Genomic DNA, 6,526 nt, shown 5'->3' with positions numbered 1-6,526 from the left:
TTCGGCGAGCACGTGGCGCATGGAAGGCGGGGCGCGCGCCTGGGGGCTGGGCAGGTACCTGGGAGCATGCCGGGGGGGTGGGGGCGGGGGGCGGTGCCAGGGCCATGGCAGGAGGTGTCTGAGGGCGGGCCTCTCGCGTGTGGACCGGCGCGTGCGCGCGGATGGGCTCGGGCACGAGCGAGACTGCGTGCGCCTTCGGGGCGGGGCGGGTGCCAGGGGGCGGGACGAGCGGTGGGCGGGGCGGGTGCCAGGGGGCGGGACGAGCGGTGGGCGGGACGGGTGCTAGGGGGCGGGACGAGCGGTGGGCGGGACGAGCGGGGGCGGGGCGGGCGGTGGGGCGGGGCGGGCGGTTATGCCCTGGAGGGCTGAGTGGTGCGGGAATGGACACGAGGCCGTAGCGAGCACTCAGGGGCGTGCCATCGTGCTCGCGTGCACGCGCGATCGGGGACAAAGAGGCGGGGATCTCGTACAAGCGTGCTAGAGAGGGGCGGGGTCTAGTCTAAGACGTACTAGGGGCGGGATGGAGGCGAGGCTCTGTGGAACCCCAAGAAATAGAAGATGCACGTCGCTTTACGGCAGAGGTCTAATGGTAGGAGTGAAGTGCCTACTGAGTTTTTTAAAATTCGTTTTCTTTCCTTTTTTTTCTTCAAAGTTTTTGAACTTTACATCTGGCCCAAAAGTGTGCCTTTATAGGGCTGTTAACCCAAATACTGTGTTTGAAGATAGGAGCTTTGCGAATAGTGCTTAATGTTTTAAATATATATATATTTTCTTTTTTATTAATTAATTAATTTATTTTTATTACAGATGTTTCTCCTTTTCCCCCCACTGATACCCCCCTACCCCTCCCTCCCCACCCTGTCCCCATCTTTGTTGTCCATGTCCATTGTTCATGCATACATGCATCCCCTACCCCCTCTTCTGGGGATTGTCAGTCTGTACCCCACTTCCACGTCTCTGGGACCACCCCATTCCTCAGACTGTTATGTTCATTATATTCCACAAATAAGTGAGATTGTATGATAATTGTCTTTCTCTGTTTGACTTGTTTCGCTTAGGATAGTACTTTCCAGGTCCCTCCATGTCTTCTCAAAGGATAAGAGATCTTTCTTTCTTACAGCTGCATAGTACTCCATTGTGTATATATACCACCGCTTTTTTATCCATTCGTCTACTGATGGACATTTGGGCTGTTTCCAGATCTTAGCTATTGTAAATAGTGCTGCTATCAATATGGGGGTACATATATTCTTTCCAATTGGTGTTTCAGGCTTCTTAGGGTATACTCCTAGAAGTGGGATCACTGGGTCAAATGGAAGTTCAATTTTTAATTTTTTGAGGTAACACCATAGTGTTTTCCATAGTGGCTGCACCAGTCTGCATTCCCACCAGCAGTGTACTAGAGTCCCCTTGTCTCCACACCCTCGCCAACACTTGTTTGATGATTTGTTGATGGTGGCCATTCTGACAGGTGTGAGGTGATACCTCATTGTTGTTTTAATTCTTGGCCGTTTGGCTAAGATCAAGTGTAGTATCTGTTCTTATCAGTTTAATATACATATATATTTTAAAGGGGTTTAAAATATTTTGTTATAAAAAAGTACAGTTGAAAAAAGAAAAGTACACTATTGAATGTAATTCAGAGTACATGCGGAAGCTCAAGGAGGGATCCGAAAGCCACCCTAAATGTTACACCTCAACCTAGTTTTAGCTGAATCTTTGGTTTTAGCTCAGGGCGCGGGGGAAGTCAGTATCCAAGTCTGTGCCTTGGTCTCGGTGGCAGGAAGGAGGGTCTGTCTATTTCATTCTCCAAGGGCTGCACACAGCAGAGATTTGACTGTCCTGTCTTGGAGGTTGGGAGAGTTGGGGATGATAGGTCCTCTTTGGCTTCCACCTCCTTCAGATAGTTAAAGCATCATAAACTCAGTAAACTCTCCAAAATTCATCTATATTCACTCAAAAAAGAAAAATCTTTTTTTTTTTCTTGGCCCAAGCTTCTAGGTTCTTTATTTTTGTTTTTATGTGTTGAATTTTTTTTTTTAATTTTATTTTTGTTACAGATGTTTCTCCTTTTTACCCCATTGACACCCTCCTCTCCATCCCCCCCACCCTGTCCCTGGCTTTGTTGTCCATGTCCATTGATTATGCATGCATGCATATAAGTGCTGTGGTTTATCTCTTCCCTCCCCCCACCATGCCCTCTTCTGAGGGTTGTCAGTCTGTACCCTACTTCCACGTCTCTGGGTCTACCCAATTCCTCAGACTGTTATGTTCACTATATTCCACAAATAAGTGAGATCATGTGGTATTTGTCTTTTTCTGCCTGGCTTGTTTCGCTTAGGATAATACTTTCCAGGTCCCTCCATGTTGTCTCAAAGGATAAGAGATCTAAGAAAGAAATCTTTATAATTACTTTATAACTTTTGTTGTTTCAATGAGATCAGGCTGCAGTTTCCACAACCAAAAATTAAAACCTGTGCCCCGATTTTGTGTATGAATTGGGGGGGGGGGGCTCAGTGAGCTCCAGAGCCCTCCGCAATGCAGAGTTGTCTCTATCTCCATTCCATTGTTCCCTTTGTTTTATTTGTCTGCTACTCCCTCAAGGAATAACTTGCTTCCTGGCATATCCTCATTTATTTCTTTGCTTCAAGGACCACAGCATTTACATTTTCATGTGCCCAATGGGATATGGGAGAAATAAATTTCACAGCCGCCCAAAAACTTTTGTCCTTACTGAACAGTATTATTGACCACTTTGGGGTGTAAGATTTAGTCATCTATCAGACTCTAAGTACAAAGTGTTTGCTATATTTTTCTGTTAGAAACCATAGGATACAACGAAATTTGTGTCCCTGTCCTCAAAGACTTTATAATCTAGTAGAGACAAGATATATATCTCTTTAAAGAGATAAAAATCTACAGTGTTCATAGAGTTACATGTACATATGCTCCAGTTCCTTATGACGAATGGATAAGAAAGCTGTGGTACATATACACGATGGAGTACTATGCAGCTGTAAGAAAGAAAGATCTCTTATCCTTTGAGACGACATGGAGGGACCTGGAAAGTACTATCCTAAGCGAAACAGGCCAAACAGAGAAAGACACCCATTCATTCATTTAAAAATATTTCACTTATTTGTGGAATATAATGAACATAACAGTCTGAGGAATGGGGTAGTCCCAGAGACGTGGAAGTAGGGTACAGACTGACAATCCCCAGAACATGGGGTGGTGGGGGAGAGATAAACCACAGAACTTATATGCATGTATGCATGAACAAAGGTCATGGACAACAAAGCTGGGGACAGGGTGAGGAGGGAGGGAGAGGGGGAAATCAGTGGGGGAAAAAGGAGAAACATCTGTAACAAAAATAAATAAATTAATTTAAAAAAAAAGCACTGATCACCTGCGTGCTCATTGTTTGTTACCCTGAGGCATCTTGGGAGCCAAGGCTTTTATCTCTGGATTTCTAGTGCCTGAATCTCGTCGAGACTACGGCTGGCACATACACAGGTGTTCATAAAATGCTTGAATGAATGCATGATTAAGGTCTAGTGGATGTAGCATTGACTATTAAAGAACAGGACAGAAGCGGGAAGTAAGCCAGTAAAATAAGAAGGATGCAGATGGTGGAGGAGGACATCAGGATACGGAGGGATGTGTCGGAGAGTGTTGGCGTGGCTTGGGGCATAGAGCTCAGCCCTGTCTGGAATAAAAGGTGGTTATAAAAGACAGTGATGCTGGATTAAAGAGGATTTTGAAAGGCTAGAAGAGTTTATTATTGATGTGGGAGTCAGCATGGATTCAATAATGTGCTTTGTAGAAGCTGGGAAGAGGGAAAAGCTGTGTTTTAGTATGATTGACAGAGATGGCGTCAAGGGTGGAGAAAGACTGAACAGTGTCGGGGAAAGCTGTGTTTCAGTGGACACTTCTGTATCGTCCAGAGAGATTGTGCGGAGACTTTTCTGGGTTATATGATTCAGATTTCAGGGACATTCTTTCACAAATCTGAAATTGTTATGCAGTGCGATACAAGTCTTACCGGTAGATGCACAAATTATGCCCTGTCCAGTAGAAGTTCAATCGACAGCTCTCGGCTGTGGGAAAGCTGGTGTTGTCTCCATTTGCACGTTTATTTCAGTATGCCTGTTCTATACATATGTGGGTTCTCAGAATTCTCTTTTGAACCAGTTTTAACAACTATCTGTTTCACGAGTTAAAGAAAATCTCTAACAGGTATTTATTTTATATCTGTAGGAGAATCGTGATTTTAACTTTTGGAAAAACGATCTTTTAGCAGCATGTAAGCTGGCTGGCAGCATGTGTTTCCGATGGAACTTGTTAGATGACTCCATCTGGGAAATGAAAGGCAGAATCAGCGAGATACAACATATGAATGTGGGAAAATACACATCACTACCCTGTTTGGGGCCTAACACTCCCTTCTTGCTTAGGGAGGTTGATGGGTGATGGGGAGTTTAATTATAAATGTTGACTCTGAAGCACCAGTGGAGCATTGAAGGGAAAGCAGATGGAAAAAACGTTCCATGAGAGCTTGAGCTGATGATACAGTCATCCCTCGCCACTTCACGCTTCGACTGTCGCGGCTTCCCTGTATCACGGTTTTTTCAAATATAGTGTAGTGTAGTAGAGTATAGTAGAGTAGAGTAGAGTAGAGTAGAGTATTTGAAAGAACCGCGGTAGAGTGAAGCCGTGAAAGTCGAAGCACGAAGTGGCGAGAATAGACGGTATATAAATAAAGAATCCTACTTCGCGGAAATTCATTTATCCCGGTAGAGCCTGGAACTGATTAACCGCGATAAACGAGGGCCAACTGTACAGGCTTACAGGGTGAGTTCGACAGCCAGGAGTCTGATGGTTTCTCTAGAGAAGCCATCACAGACCAAGAAGATCAAGGGGAAGGACAGAGCCTATGCAAGACACCCCTTGTCAGGACAGGGCAACACCTGAGAAAGAGGCAAAGTAGGGAGCAGTCAGAGAAGCAAGAAGAGACCTGATGGTTTAAACACTGATGAGTATCTGTCACTTACCTCTTCTTGGGTCATCCAGGCCAGGCTAATAATTCAACTGCTTCAAGCAGATATAGTTAAAACGCCTCCTGCTATGTTCAAATGAAGGGAATTGCTACATGTATTAACCACAGCATAATATTTTAACTTGCTTGACATCTTTTTTCATTTTGTAATTTCTTCCCTTCAAATCATAACTGGATAATGTTAGTCAATGGCAATCACTGAGGATAAAGGTAACCTCTACACTGTGGTAGAGTCTGTGAGCTGTCCCCCAATATTGGTCTCCCCTTTTTGTCTATAATCGGAAGATTCAGCCAGGCGAGAAGCTTGGCTAGGTCCTGTGACTAGGTTCCAGCTCACAGCAGAGGGTGGAAGCGAAGTGTGCAACCTCCAAAGCACGGCCCTTCTTCACCCACTCATTCATTTAAAAATATTTATTGAGCGTCTCCCAGGGCACTGTTTTAGGTACTTGGGGTCCGGCAGTGAATAAAGGAGACAAATATCTTTGCTTCTGTGGAACTTACATTTTAGTGTGTGTGTATGTGGTGGGGGTGAGGGGGGCGGCAGTAAATATAATGACCAATTGAATTACCTGGTATATTAGAAGATGATATGTGCTATAGGAAAAAGAAAATGTAGAGCAGGGTAAGGGGGTGGGGTTGGGGGCAATCAGTGAGGGTATGTGTGTTGCAGTGTTTAGTACATGGTCACATTAGGCCTCACGGAGTAAAGGATATTTGAGCGCAGCCTTCAAGGAGGTAAGGGAATGAGCTGTGCGGATTCTGGGGAAGAGCTCATCTGGCCCAGAGAACAGCCATGGCACGTGCCCCGAGGCAGGAGCATGCCGGCATTGTTGAGGAACAGTGAGAAGGCCAGTGAGGAGCAGTAGGGAAGACCATGAATGATGGGGACAGGGAGGGCTGACCATGTAGGACCTGCAGGCCACGTCAAGGACTTTGGCTTTTATTCTGAGTGCAGTGGGAGCATTGGAGGGTTTTGAGCAGAGTGGAACACATGATCTAACTCTGGCTTCTGGATTGAGGACAGTCTGTAGGGAGCCAGGGTAGAAGCAGAAAGACCGGTTAGGCCATTATAATAATGTAGGTAAGATTAGATGGTGGCGCAGACTGAGGTGTGAGTGGAGGTGTTGAGAAACTGTCATTCTGGGTATATCTTTATTTTTTTATTCCTCACCTGAGGATATTTTTCTACTTATTATCAGATAGAGTGGGAGGGAAGGAGAGAGAGAGACAGAGAGAAACATCCATGTTATAGAGCCACATTGACTGGTTGTCTCCTGCATGACCCGACCAGGGCCGGGGACACCACAACCGAGGTACGTGCCCCTGACTGGAATTGAACCCGCGACTCATTGGTCCGAGGGCCGATGCTCTAACCGCTGAGCAAACCGGCCAGGGCAGATTCTGGGTATATGTTTCAAGTGGGGTCATCAACTTCTTCATGGAGGTTGGGTGTGACAGAAAGAGGAG

At 45.7% G+C, this 6,526-nt stretch overlaps 1 pseudogene; it reads left to right on the top strand.

The window, feature by feature from the left end:
* The first annotated feature begins 1,496 nt into the window (after window positions 1-1,496).
* LOC118620974 lies at window positions 1,497-1,721 on the top strand (annotated as a pseudogene).
* The last annotated feature ends 4,805 nt before the right edge of the window (window positions 1,722-6,526 follow it).

Source organism: Molossus molossus, unplaced genomic scaffold, assembly GCF_014108415.1.
Source record: "Molossus molossus isolate mMolMol1 unplaced genomic scaffold, mMolMol1.p scaffold_m16_p_1, whole genome shotgun sequence".
NCBI lineage: Eukaryota > Metazoa > Chordata > Mammalia > Chiroptera > Molossidae > Molossus > Molossus molossus.
The sequence above is the reverse complement of the archived record's forward strand: the minus strand, read 5'-3'. Positions and strand labels throughout refer to the sequence as shown.